The sequence below is a fragment of the Lynx canadensis genome, chromosome B3 (assembly GCF_007474595.2).
Source record: "Lynx canadensis isolate LIC74 chromosome B3, mLynCan4.pri.v2, whole genome shotgun sequence".
Taxonomy (NCBI): domain Eukaryota; kingdom Metazoa; phylum Chordata; class Mammalia; order Carnivora; family Felidae; genus Lynx; species Lynx canadensis.
In genome coordinates, this window is record NC_044308.2 from 47,162,747 (window position 1) to 47,177,762 (window position 15,016).

General features: G+C 35.5%; 1 protein-coding gene across 6 annotated transcripts in view; it reads right to left on the reverse strand.

The window, feature by feature from the left end:
• Positions 1-15,016, reverse strand: part of TCF12 (transcription factor 12) — a 397,584-nt gene that overhangs the window by 200,289 nt on the left and 182,279 nt on the right. The gene's annotated exons all lie outside the window — the stretch shown is intronic.

Genomic DNA, 15,016 nt, shown 5'->3' on the forward strand with positions numbered 1-15,016 from the left:
CAACAAATAATTAGGTATATACTTGAAAACTAATATGTATCAGTTATATCTCAATAAAAAGAAAAAAGATTACATTCACATTAAATACATAATTTTACCCACTTTTCTTCCTATATATCCTTTTTGCATTTTCAAAAGGTATTAGCCTATGATGTATTAGACAATATTTTTATTTTAAAGGTAGTTCTCCACAGATAGTTTGAGAAGCACTAGTCTATATCCTTGGTACTAAAAATGTGGGCCTAGAATAGCAGTACTGGCAGTTTTGTGAGACTGTTTAAATGCAGAACCTCTAAGTGCATCTGAGACTTAAAAACTCACAGTCTACATTTTCAAAGGACTTTCAGGGGATTCATATGCAAATTAAAGTTTGAGAAGAACTAGTCCCTATTATCTTGTAAATCATGGAACCTGGTACATGGCAAAATAATATTAGCTCATTTTATTTCTTCTCCTCCTACCACTAGCACTTCATTAAGATCTAAAAAGTTCACATTTTTAAAACCAATTCTTTCATTGTCCCTTTCACATACTATATATAACCAGGGAAAAGTAGATAAAAGTGTTAAAATGGCAATCTACTGCAAAAAAAGTCTCAGATTTTACACATTTTATAAAGCTTTTATCTTCTACTACTGTATGTCAACAGATTAAGACTAAGCATATAATAACTGCTCAATAAATATTTTTAAATATTTGCTATTTGTGAAATCAATTCAAATAAATCAAACCGAGGAACAAATGACTTTATTAAAACCCATTCGGGCGCGCTGGGTGGCGCAGTCGGTTAAGCGTCCAACTTCAACCAGGTCACGATCTCGCGGTCCGTGAGTTCGAGCCCCGCAGGCTCTGGGCTGATGGCTCAGAGCTGGAGCCTGTTTCTGATTCTGTGTCTCCCTCTCTCTCTGCCCCTCCCCCATTCATGCTCTGTCTCTCTCTGTCCCAAAAATAAATAAACGTTGAAAAAAAATTAAAAAAAAAACCCATTCATTAAGAAGCAATAACTAATTGCAAGAAGGAAATGAGCAAAACAATGTTCTGACATTCAGTGCAATGACATATTTTTAAATAACTTTTTTTTACTTATTTTTGTTATCTTTTATTTGAGAGAGAGAGAGAGAGAGAGGAGAGAGAGAGAGAGAGAGAGAGAGCGAGCACGCAGGAGAAAGGTAAAGGGAGAGAGAGAATCTTAAACAGGCCCCATGCTCAGCAAGGAGCCCAGAGTAGGGCTCAATCCCACAACTCTGGCCACCCAGACTTCCTTTAAACAGTTTTAAAACACCGCTTCTATATGTTAAATTTTGTTAAATGATAAATGTTTATTTTATAAGGTGAGAAAAATAAAAGCAAAAATCAATTCGTATATAAACTAACGTTTTTTTAATTTTTTTTTAACATTTATTCATTTTTTGACAGAGACAGAGCGTGAGTGGGGGAGGGGCAGAGAGAGAGGGAGACACAGAATCCGAAGCAGGCTCCAGGCTCTGAACTGACAGCACAGAACCCGACGCAGCTGTAACTCTGGACCTGAGATTATGGATCTGGCTGAAGTCGGACGCCCAACAGACTGAGCCACCTAGGCGCCCCTAGACTTTTTTTAACCTCCATAAAATTTATAAGAAAACGACTAGAAAAATTGTATGTATTAAGAGTTTTAGGTGGCTCAGCCAGTTAAGCATCTGACTCTAGATTTTGGCTCAGGTCATGGTCTCATGATTTGTGAGTTCAAGCCCTGCACAGGGCTCTGTGCTGACAGCGTGGAGCCTGATTGGGATACTCTCTCTCACTCTCTCTGCCTCTTCCCTGCACTCTCTCCTTCTCAAAAATAAATAAAAAACTTAAGAAAGAGTCTTAAATTTTCTTGCCTATATTTTCTAAAATTTCTATGAAAACCATTTATTGCTTCCTAAAAAATATATAGTTCCTCAGTTTTTTCCTGTAACATGATTAAAGAACCATACTCCCATTATAGAAAATTGATAATTGTACAGAAATAGCATCCACTTTGTAGGAAAAAAAAAGATTCCTATGTTATCTCAACTGAGATGCAAAATCAACAAAATTTGGACATTTTCTTACAATTTTTAAATGTTTCTAAACTAGTTTAAACATATAAAAATGTATGTAACAAATAGCTTTGTATCCACAATTTAACAAATAAAACATTGCTAATATAGTTTGAACCCCTATGGAATTGACTCAAATTCCCCTCCAAAGTAAACGATACCCTAAATTTGTCTTTTTTTAAATTTTTTAAAAAAATTTTTTTTTCAACGTTTATTTATTTTTGGGACAGAGAGAGACAGAGCATGAACAGGGGAGGGGCAGAGAGAGAGGGAGACACAGAATTGGAAACAGGCTCCTCCGAGCCATCAGCCAGAGCCCGACGCGGGGCTCGAACTCACGGACCACGAGATCGTGACCTGAGCTGAAGTCGGACGCTTAACCGACTGAGCCACCTTAATGTTTATTTATTTTTGAGACAGAGAGAGACAGAGCATGAATGGGGGAGGGGCAGAGAGAGAGGGAGACACAGAATCGGAAGCAGGCTCCAGGCTCTGAGCCATCAGCCCAGAGCCTGACGCGGGGCTCAAACTCACAAACCGTGAGATCGTGACCTGAGCTGAAGTCGGACGCTCAACCAACTGAGCCACCCAGGCGCCCCTAAATTTGTCTTTTTAACACCTTCATGCATTACTTAATACTTCTATTATATATGCATATTCCTTAAATATATATAGCACCATTCCGCATGTTTTAAAATGTTATCTAAACAGTATCCTTTTTCTTTCTCACTTAACATTCAATATGTAAGACTGACATGCTGAAAAAATGTAGCACTGGTATAGACATGTTGGTACTATATAATATTCAATTTATAAACATACCACAATTTATCTATCCATTCTCCTTTCAATGGTATTTGGATTTCCCATTTCCCCTTATTAAAGATAAGGCTACCATAAACACTTTAGCATATAACATGGAAATTTATGTGAAATTTTCTCTAGGAGTATGCACACCTTCAAGTTTACTAGACCTTACCAAACTGTTCTGTAGGATAGAAATACATTCATTTAAGAAAAAAGTCTCCAATTTTATACTGAATCATGAAGTTCTAATAGACAGCCCCAACTTATGGAAAGAAAGCTTCCCAAGTCTATTTAAAAGTTGTATGTAATTTGTGATGGACTTCCCAGATGGCAAAAAGCAAAGCAATCGCAATTACTTATTGTGTTTACTTATTAGTTCAATTACATAGTTTTTTTCTTATCTAAAACAGTCTGTCCTGGGTTAAAAGGCAGTCCTTTGCTATAATAAATATTCAAGACCGCATTTGTTAAATGAGTTACTCTTCTCTAGGCTCCTGAGTTTATCTTAAGGTTCTATAAATAAAACTGCATCCATTACTCCAGGTGTTGATCAAGCAAAACTTGACAGAAATACAATAATATTTTTAGTTTGTTGCTAGTATCAGGTCTTGATGCTCAGCGAATAGGCTGTTATAGCCACGTAACAGTGTGGACTGATGTTGATTGTTAGATTATGACCCCACAAGCCTAACAGATATGATTAAAAGAGTAATGTATATCCTAGTAATATCCATAGGACAATACTTTTTAATTCTCTTGTCAGCTACAGTGATACTGACCATGAACCAGCCATTTCCTGCTCCTAAACTAAAGCCACTCATATTTAAGGGTAAGCCTGAATTAAAAGTTTAACAGTGAAAGAATGTTCTTTTGACAACTGGCTTATATGGGTGGGAAATCCGTGGCCTGGATTTATCTCCCTGAAGGTAAAAGTAAGTAAGACACAGATGAAAGATCAGGGATTCCTTGTAGGAATACACATGAAGTTTTTACTCAGTCTAACTAATTCAAGGTTTCCTATGCCAACCATAATAGCATAGATTTGATGATACTATTTGCCAGAACATGAGTTAAAGGCTTTACTCAATCCTCACAACCTCACAAACTACTATTCCCATTACATAGATAAGAAAATGTGTGCAGAAAATTTACATAATTCACATGATATCCAACAGTAAGTAGCAGAATGGGTCTGAACCCAAGCAGTCTGACTCCAGAGCCCACCATGCAATGTTGCCTCTCTAGTAATAACTGTTCCTCCTTAGAATTATTGTGAATTAAATGGCTCAATGACAGGCTAGAGCCACACAAAATGAAAAGTATGTGTTCAAACAGTAATTCACAAGTGATAAAGGAATTAAGCCTGGAACATGCAACAACAACAAAACAAAAAAAATTAACACCCAACTAGGCAAGTGGTATTTGAAATAGCAGAGGCAGTCATAAGAGCTTTTGAGAATTTATGAACCTGTGGATTCTGATGGAGAAAAAGCAAACAAAATGGGAAATGGAAAAATTTCCTTTGGTAAGTGGATATCAAGTACATTCATTCATTCCTCTTACAGAATACTCCCCTTGCCCAAAGTGGGAATAAACTGTAGCAACCTTCAAATGATGCTGAGATAGTTCCTGGTGAAAAAGTAAACAGAGGCCCCAACAAACCTAGAAGCAAATTTATATGCCAGGACCAGGAGCTGAGTGTCCCTATGTAAGATGGAGTTTATGATGACATGCCAATTATAAGGAAATGGGGCAAAAACTCTAGAGAAAGGCTATGTAACTCTGTTTCAACAAACTAAGGCATTTTATCTGAATGGCACCGAAGACTGCAACAACAACAGCAACAAATATATATATCTCCTACAGAGGTAGGAATCTTTAGGGTGAGAGCCTTAAATCCAACTTCAACTCAGGCTCACCCAGAGAAACAGTGTCAGAGGAGGCACCTCATCTTCCTTAGAGAATTGGTTACTTACTGTGCAGAACTGAAGCTACCCAGACATAGCAAATGAATGCAAAAGGACTTTTAAGAAAAAGACCCATTATGCCCTTCTTCAGTTCCTGGATCTCTGGAATTCCTGATAGGTACCTAGCTAAAGTACCACAGGTGCCATATAGATACTCTGCCAAAGAGAGAAAACTTTACTTCTACCTAGTACTGGAGGAAGACAGTGTTCCTGATTCCTGATTTATAGTTTCTCTTGCAGAGTTCTCAGCAGCTAAAATGTTAGGACTTTCTTAAAAAAAAAACAGAAAAGCATCACCATCAGATAAGTGAGGTAGGTGCAACTACTCTGTGACTATATCTGTTATACAAAGCCTAACTTTTAGAGATGAATGATAAATGGGCTTCTGAAAACTAAAAATGATCCTCTTAGCAGAGACTTGTATATTAATCTTTTAAAATGTTTATTTATTTTGAGAAAGAGACAGACTTGAGCAGGGAAAGGGGGGAGAGAGAGAGAGAGAGAGAGAAGGAAATAGAGAGAGAGAGGAGAGAGAGGATAGAGAGAATATTAATCCAAAGCAGGCTCCAAGCTGGGAGCACAGAGCCCCGATGCAAGCTCAAACTCATGAACCATGAGATCATGACCTGGGCTGAAGTCAGATGCTTAACTGACTGAGCCACCCAGGTGCCCTGAGACTTCTACATTAAATGAGTAGGTTAGTGAAAGAGTTCATCAAATTTTTCTTGGTTTTTGTAAAATTTCCTCATTTTTAACTTTAGAATTTTAAATTTGACAAAGCACTAAAATTTGAGAAAGCTTCTAATTTTTTTTAGTTTAGGAAAGCATTTTAAAAGTTATATTTTGTAAACAGGACACATGTGCAGCTTTAGAATCACTGCTTCCCATCAATATGTTAATAATATTTCAAAGATGTATTTAACAAACTTTTCCTCTTTTTGGTTAGCATTTATTGCTGACAACATCAATGGAATTAGACTCTAAATACATGACCTCTCCCATTTTCATGGTCCTTTTGTACAGAAGACCCCATCACTCATTTTTGCATGCTTGGCAGACTTTGTTTTACATATCAGTAAATGAAGCTATCTCCTTCTCCATCAGCTGGCCTAACCCAGAAGGCCTCTGAATAACTCCAACATCCTGCTAAGGAATGACTCCTAGGGGAGTACTCACTTATCAGTTGAGGAACACATACAGATTTTGAATATGGGCAAACTAACTTTTTAAAATCACTAAAAGCAGGATTTTGTGGCTATTCATGTGTCCAGATATCTTAGCTCACTCATATCACATATTTAATGAAATTAAGTGAATTCATTAAAAAAGAAGAAAAAAATTAATGTAACAAAAGTAGTTTCACCCTTCCTCTATTCTAAAACCATGTACCCTAGAGGAAGTATGGAGAAGTAGAATCTATTGTTCTGTCCATAAAGGGTTTTTGAATGCTTCTCAGGAGACACATCTCACTCCAGGCTATTCTATTATACAAAGATAGTATTCTCCATACAATATGATATTAAAACATAAACCAGCAATTCATTTAGTAAACAACCACACAAATAGATATCTATCCATTATGAGAGGGAAACTCCACTCGGATGTGTGTATGTACATTCTACTTATCCAATTAAATGAAATTGGCAAGGCAAGATTAGTGGTATTACTTTATTAGAATACTTTTGGCAGGGCACCTAGGTAGCTCTATCAGTTAAGTGCCCAACTCTTGATTTTGACTCAGATCATGGTCTCACAGTTGTGGGATTGAACCCAATGTCAGGCTCTGCACTGACAGCACGGAGCCTGCTTGGGATTCTCTTTTTCCTTGTCTCTGCCCTCCCCTGTTCGTGCTCTCCTCACAAAAATAGATAGATAGATAGATAGATGATAGATAGATGATAGATAGATAAATAACACTTTAAATAACAATACTAATATACACAATTAAAAGTAAAAATAACAAGAGTACTTCTTAAAGGTAAAATCATACTGTAAATGAGACATGCAGTCCAAACTGATACTGGTTTACTATATTTTTCAGATACTTACAAAAATATGATACTAGTTAACTATATTTGCACATAATACAAACTTTTCAGATACTTACAAAATCAGGAGACCAGAATTCCTTTGATAATCAACAGTAGTTCACAGTATTACCAGTCTTTTTTTTATAAACCTCCTAAGAGAGACTGGGAGATGTATCACTTAAATAATAAGACTAATAGTGGCACAAAATGAATTATCATCTACTTGATCAAATATGATGATTTTATTTATACAGCTATAACTGAACTTGATTTCTTTTTTTTTTTTCCTGCGCTCTGCTTTGAGTTCTTATGTTTTCAGCGTATACTATCAATCTCTAACCTAGATGCCATGAAGTGTGTTTGTCAACACTTCTGTGAACTTCTCTTCTTTTGTCTTTCCTGCTCTTGGAAGACTTCCTTCTCATCTTCCTCTTCCCTACAGCCTATCTCTTTTACCTGTCTTTCATATCATTTTAATCTAGTTACTTACAAAATTAAAGAGATTAAACTGTGCATATGAAAGTATGACAATGCATATGCATACCTAAGTATTCCTGCCAATAATTTATCAGACAATATGCTAGGTGCCTGGATACAAGAATGAATAAAAGTCTTTCACTTCAAGGAGTTCACAGTTTAGAAAAGAAAAACAATACCTAAAAATATTTTAATAAATTGAGTAATTTGCATGAGGCCTGGGCCTAAGGTGTGTCACAGTATAGCTTCCAAAGGTTTGAGAAGTATTCTCAGACTCCCTAATAATCTATTGGGCAAGATGGCATGACCAGTAACATTTTAAATGATGCTCAAGCCAGTGTGCCAACTTCCAAGTTAAACCTCCTGGGCTGACTAAGGATAGAAGATGGTAACATATATCAGCAAACTTCAGATGAAACATCAAAGCTGAAATGAGCACTCTGAGGCAGCAGAAGAAATAGCATTAAGATTTGCTAAAAATGTCCTAATGCATATGAAACATGTTGATAACTAGAAACAAAAATGTCAACAAACACACTCTGGTGGCTTCATGTTCATCACAGCTACTTTTATTGCATGCATTCTATGTGCCACCCATTGTGTTAAAGGCTTTCTTGTAGTATATCAATTAATTTAAATTATCTTTATATAGATATCATATTTTCCCTATCTCAAAATGAGGAAATTTGTCTTACCGAATTTAATTTTCTCAGAGTCCGAGAATGGTAGAGAACTGATTTAAAACATGGGAACTATGACAGCAGATGACTTCATGTTAGTCACTAGATTTTTCATTTCCAGTACCAAGAACTTGGCCACAAAGTATTACACTTAAAAAGAGAATAATTTCCATTAGGCAAGCCATTTTCAAATTCTCAGAATCCTTTCAGTCTCAGGACCTGTTGCATAAAAATATTTTGTCTTAAAAAATATTGAGGGACGCCTGGGTGGCTCAGCCGGTTAAGCATCCGACTTTGGCTTAGGTCATGCTCCTGAGGTTTGTGAGTTTGAGCCCTATGTCAGGCTGTGTGCTGACAGCTCAGAGCCTGGAGCCTGCTTCAGATTCTGTGTCTCGCCTCGTCTCAGCCTGTCCCTCCCTCCCTCCCTCCCTTCCTCCCTCTCTCTCTCTGTCTCTCAAAAATAAATACACATTAAAAAAAATATTGAGAATCCCAAAAATTTTGTTTATGTTGCTTATGTTTGTTTATCACTCAAGTGATATTTACTATATTAGAAACCAAACCTGAGAATTAAATACACAAGACTCAGGGCAAAGACATCAGCATATTATCAGGTACATTGGAACTCCACAGTACAAGAATAAGACTGAAATGGCAAAGAGTATTTTCATAGTACAAAATAGTTTAACCTTGTAAACCACTCTGAATAAAATAAAGGGCTCATTTCAAAGGAAAACGAAAAAGATTCAGAGAATTCAAGGGGCATGCCTAACATCACATAGCTAGCTGATGGCAGTTATTTAATTTTATTAAAGAACAGATTTTTGTCTTCTGATTACAAAATATCAGTAGTCAAATATTTGGAGACAGTTGATAGTATGGAAAGGAACTACACAATAGCAAATATAGTCAAAATTACAAGGATTTCTTGACTGAACCAGCTTTCAGTCTTCTGCAGAAAAATATAATAGTGCAGTCTTCATTTCTCCATTCACTCTTAATTTGCTGCCCTAGGGTTTCCACTTATAAAGCAAATCCATGGCGCTTACCAGATCAGGCGAGATGAAAACTCCATTTCTACTTCTACTTCCAAACAGGATAGAATAACAGAGACCAGATTAACCCTCACACTTGAAACAATCAAAAAACTAAACAGCAGTTCTGAGACATTGCACGTGGGCAGCGCAGGATACTGACCCCTGACAGGGGAAACAAACAAAGTGAATCCTAGGATTGCAGAGGGGGTTAGGGAAGAGGGGGATATCTCCACTCAGAACTCTATACCTAGCAAAAAAAATAAAATAAATAAATAATAAAGAATATTTCAAAAATACAGAAAATGAAAAACTTCATCAGCACCAGACCCTCACAAGAGGAATGTTAAAAATGTTTTTGAATCGTAAGAAAAATAACACCACCTAAAAAATGGACCTACACAAAGGACTACTGCATGTTCTGTGATCACAATGAAATTAATTATCAATAATAAAAATATCACTAGAGAATCCCCAAATATTTCAAAATTAAACAATACACTTTTAAGTAACCCATGAGTCAAAGAAGAAATTAATAGGAAAATTATGAAGTATTTTGAACTGAATGAAATGAAAACACAACATAGCAAAAACTGTAGGATGCAGGTAACACCAAAGTCAGAGGAAAATTTATAGCACTAAATATGTGTTAGAAAAGATAAAAGGCTTCAAATCAACAACCTCATCTTACACCTTAAGAAACTAGAAACAAAGAGCAAATTAAATTCAAAATAAAGGTAAGAATAATAGAAGTCAAACATATTGAAAACAGAAAAACAACAGAGAAAAGTCAGTGAAACAAAAAAACTAGTTCTTTGAGAATATCAGTAAAATAGCCTCTAGCCTATTCATCAAAAAAAAAAAAAAAAAAAAAGAGGAATCAATTTACCCATATCAGGAATGAATAGGGATTCTAACTACAGATTCTACAAATATTATGCCAGATAGACTCTAAGATGGTCTCTGTTCTCTAGTATTGACATCCTTAAATAAACAATTCCCCAAAGTGTGAGCTGGCCTACTGATTTGCTTCTAACCAAAAGAATGTGCAAAGTGAGGGTGATGTCCATTTCTATGATTAGGCTCCATAATGTGTCTTCTATCTTGCTAGCAGACCTTCTCCCCTTGCTATCTTCAATGAACTAAGCTGCCATAAGGCCCAGGTGGCAAGATAACCTACGGAGGCAGTTCAAAAGCCAAGAGCCAACAGGGAACTGTGACCTTCAGTTCAACAAATCAAAGAACTGAGCCTGCCAAAACACATATGAGCTTGGAAGGCAGATTGTTCCCCAACAGGTCTTTCATATGGGACCCCAGTTTCTGACCAATATCTTGCTTAGACAGCATTGTAAGCGACTGAACCAGAGGACCCAGCTAAGCTATGCCAAAATCGTCATGAATAGAAAACTGAGACAATAAATGTGTGCTATGTTTAAGCCACTAAATTTGTGTACTTTGTGTATAAGATCAAAGATGACTATACAAATATTTAAAAGATAACAAAGAAATATTATGAACAATTTTATGCCTATAAATTCAACTTAGATAAAGTAGACAAATGGACATATTTCTAAAATACACAAATAAAGCTCACTGAAGAAAAAATAAGTAACTTAAATAGTCCCTTTATTCATAAAATTGAAATTGCAATTAAAAAATCATTGCCAAAAGAAAAACTCTGGGCCCACATATCTTAACTACCAAATATTTAAGAAGAAATATACCAATGCTACACAAATTCCTCCAAAAGATACCTGTCATTTTTGAGGCCAATATTATAATGATACCAAATTCTGACAAAGATAGTACAAGAAAAAAAAAAAAATCCTACAGATCAGTAATTACTCAAATATAAAAATTCTTGGGGTGCCTGGGTGGCTCGTGGTGTAAGTGTCACTCTACGTTTCGGCTCAGTCACGAGGTCACGGGGATCAAGCCCCGCACTGGGCTCTGTGCTGACACCAAGCAGCCTGCTTGAGATTTTTCTCTCTCTCCCCTCTCTCTCTGCCCATCCCCTGTCATGGAGCTCTTTCCTCTCAAAATAAATAAATGAAACACTTAAAAAGTATATAAAAATTCTTAACATTTTAGCAAACTGAATTCAGGAACATGTAAAAGGCATAAATATCATAGTGCAGTGCTATTTCTCTCAGGAATGCAAAGTTCATTAAGAATTTAAAACAGTTGGGGCGCCTGGGTGGCGCAGTCGGTTAAGCGTCCGACTTCGGCCAGTCACGATCTCGCGGTCCCGTGAGTTCGAGCCCCGCGTCGGGCTCTGGGCTGATGGCTCAGAGCCTGGAGCCTGTTTCCGATTCTGTGTCTCCCTCTCTCTCTGCCCCTCCCCCGTTCATGCTCTGCCTCTCTCTGTCCCAAAAATAAATAAACGTTGAAAAAAAAAAAAAAAAAGAATTTAAAACAGTAATTACTATAATTCCCAGAGTAAACAATCAAGATATTCTCACAAATGTGGAAAAAACACTCCATATAATCCAAAAATCCATTTTGATAAATACTCTCAACATATTTGGAATAGAAGGGAATGTCATCAATCTAACAGATCACATCAATGAAACTTATAGCTAACATCATACTTAATGGTGAAACACTGACTGTTTACCCAACATCAAGGACAAGGCAAAGCTATCCACTCTATTTCTATTAAAAACTGTAACAGAAATCATAACCAATTCATTAAGAGAATGCAATCCAGATTGAAAGGAAAAAGTTACTCTCATTATTCATGGATGACATACTATCCAAATAGAAAATCCTCCAGCATGTACAAAAAAAAGCTACCACAGCTAGTGAGTTTACCAAGATGCAGGATACAAGATCAATATACAAAATGTATTGTAGTCTTATGCAAGATATGAACACCCAGAGATTGAAATAGAATTATAATACCATTAAAAATTATGAAAGAGAAACTAAACAAAAGATGTGTAAAATGTGTTCACTGAAAAACTATAACACATTACTTAAAGAAATTAAAGAACTAAAGAGAGAGATATGCTATATTCATGGATCAGAAGACCCTACTTTGTTAAGGTATCAATTCTCCTTAAAATGATCTATAAATTCAACACAATCCCAATCAAAATCTCAGAAAAAAATTGTAGAAACTGATATACTGGTTTAAAAATTTTCAATTTAATGCAAACTGCCTAGGATTTATAAAACAATTTGGAAACAAATAACAAGATTGGAGGGCTTACAACACTACCTGATAGGAGGATTTATTTTAAAGGAATGGTAATCAAGATGGTACAGCATTGGTGTAAAGATTTTGAAAAATCAGTAGACTAGAACAGAGTTCAGAAATTGATTCTCACACACATGGTCAATTGACTTTAACAGGGACAACAAGAGAATTCAATGGGGGAAGATAATCTTTTCAACAAATGGTGGTACCAAAACTGGATAGCTTTATGCAAAAAAAAAAAAAAAAAAAAAAAAATCACTTTCAACCCTCACTTCACACCTTATACAAAATGAAGTCACAATGGGTCACAGCTCTAGATGAATGGTTGAACATACAAGTCATCTTATGTACTATTTCTTGAGACTATTAACTGGCAGTCAAACTTCATTCATAAGTAATACAGAAAGATTCTACGGTGGGGAAAAAACTGTAAGAAGTATATTCTATTCCTTTCTTAAGGATTTATAACTTGCAATAATTTATTAAAAACTGAGAAATCTAACAACAAAGAAGTCCAATTTTGTTTAACCCAATAATACATAAATATTTGGACTATGGAGCTCTGTTTTTACACATTTATTAATATCCTATTAAGCACAGTTGAGAAACCATGATCTTGTTGAAAATTTTTGCTTTAACATATTAGGAACTAATGTCCAGAATAAGTACTCTTTTGACCAAGTATGCCTGTCTAATGGGAGAAGTCTCCAGGCTTAAGTCCTTTGTTCTTTGTATTTTACAACAGATTACCATTTTCAATTGATTTGCCCTAGAGGTTTCATAACCAAGTGTTGCTTCTATTTCTCTGCTTCTACTCTCCCTGGGCCATCATTATCATAACTTTTATCACTCAATAGTATTATGATGTTTTTCAAGAGAATGAACACTCCTTTTGTCCAGATAATATGGACTGATCATTTTTGTTTTGCTTACCTAATTCCAGTGACCAGAAAATTGTAAAATCTCAATAAATGCTGCATAAATGAAAGAACTAAGAGAAAAAAAGGTATTCCATGTGAACAGCACAGAAAGAAGAGTTTAAGGCCCCAAAGAAGACTACAAAATTCAAATTGGGAAGAAAGATACTAAAAGTGATCTAAGAGAGTAAGGTAAGGTTAGTGGGAAATCAAGAATAATATTTACAGAGCAAGAGCTCAGAAAACTATAAACTCAACGAGATGTAACGGTATCACCGATGCAGAGAAAATACTTGGTACAGAACAGTTGATACCTTCTTGCTAATCACTAAATAATTTACATTAAACACCAAGAAGAGGGTCTATCTACTTCTGCAAAAAGTAGTACAAGACTGTGATATAAAACCACGTTAAAATAATTACTTCATTTGGTAGTATAAAGGATTAAGCATCAGTTCAATACACTGAAGCAAAGCACTCTAAGTTTGTTATTGTCTAAATAAAATGTTATTAGAATATATGACAAAAGTATATCACAAAAGGAACTAACATCAATTGATCACGCTAAGCTTTTGATATAAATAAGCTCACTGAGGTCTCATTAACCATCCTGTGAAGTAGATATCCTTTCAAACAAATTTGAGGAACTGAAGAATCTACATTCTGTCAAATCTGGGTTGCCCAATTTTTCCCCCAATCATCTCTAAATAGCAAGATGTATAATGCAATAAACCTTTCCAATCATTTCAATATTGTGAACAATCTACTTTACTTATAAGAACCTCTTGTTGGTCATTAAAACCTGCAACAAGTTCCTCATCTTGTTCAAGACATACTCCAGGAATTCAAAACTGCTGCCTAAGGAGCATCTGGGACTTGTAAAATTCCTACATGGTTTTGTATCAGAATGGATGTATAATTTTTGTAAGACTGGATGTAAAAAGAGGAACTCTTATAGACTACTTAATAAATTCCAGATATTATGATTTATAAAATTCCTGTATTTAATTTTCATGCACTTGTTACAAGATAAATCTCTTTGCAGATGAGAAGTCCGAGGCTCAGAAATGAAGTATCTTATCTTTTCCAAGGTCAAATATAGTGGTGAAACCAGGAAGTAAATTTACCTAATTTATTCTGTGGCTTATATTTTTTTAAGTATAAAATGTAAATAATATTTCTATAAGAAATAATGACAGTACAATCATCTACAACTTCTAGAGTATCTTTCATTAAAGTCTTGGACAAGGAGAATAACAACTGTTTTGGGGTCTCTTTTATACTTTGGCCAACTTGATATGGTAGAAAGGGACAGTAATTTAGAGTCATGTTTAATATCTGGTAATTTATCCACCTTCTCTGAACTTCAATCTCCTCACTTCTGAAATGGACAGGATTTAAAATGCCTTCTTGAAAAGCTGATATAAAACTTAAAATAGGGAACATGTGAAAGGTTTTAAACAATGTTGTCATAAATGCTAGTTATGATTATTGCTATTAATAAAAATAGGCTGGGGTGCCTGGCTGGCTCAGTTGGTGGAGAGCACGACTCTTGATCTCAAGGTCCTGAGCCCAAGCCCACAGCCACTGGGTGTGGACTCAAAAAAATTTTTTTTTAAGATAGGCTAAGTAGACCTAGAAAGGTATTCAGCCAGAATCTATCCTCCATCCTGTTCTTACGAATAAGAAATATGTAAGTCCATAAAAAATAATTTTAAAAAAGCTGCCAGAAGTAAAACCTCAACAATTTTATGAAAAGGGACATAAGAGATATTCAAAGATTAATGTTTTGACTTTCACTAAAGACTAAACAACGAGAAGATTAAAAAAAAAAAG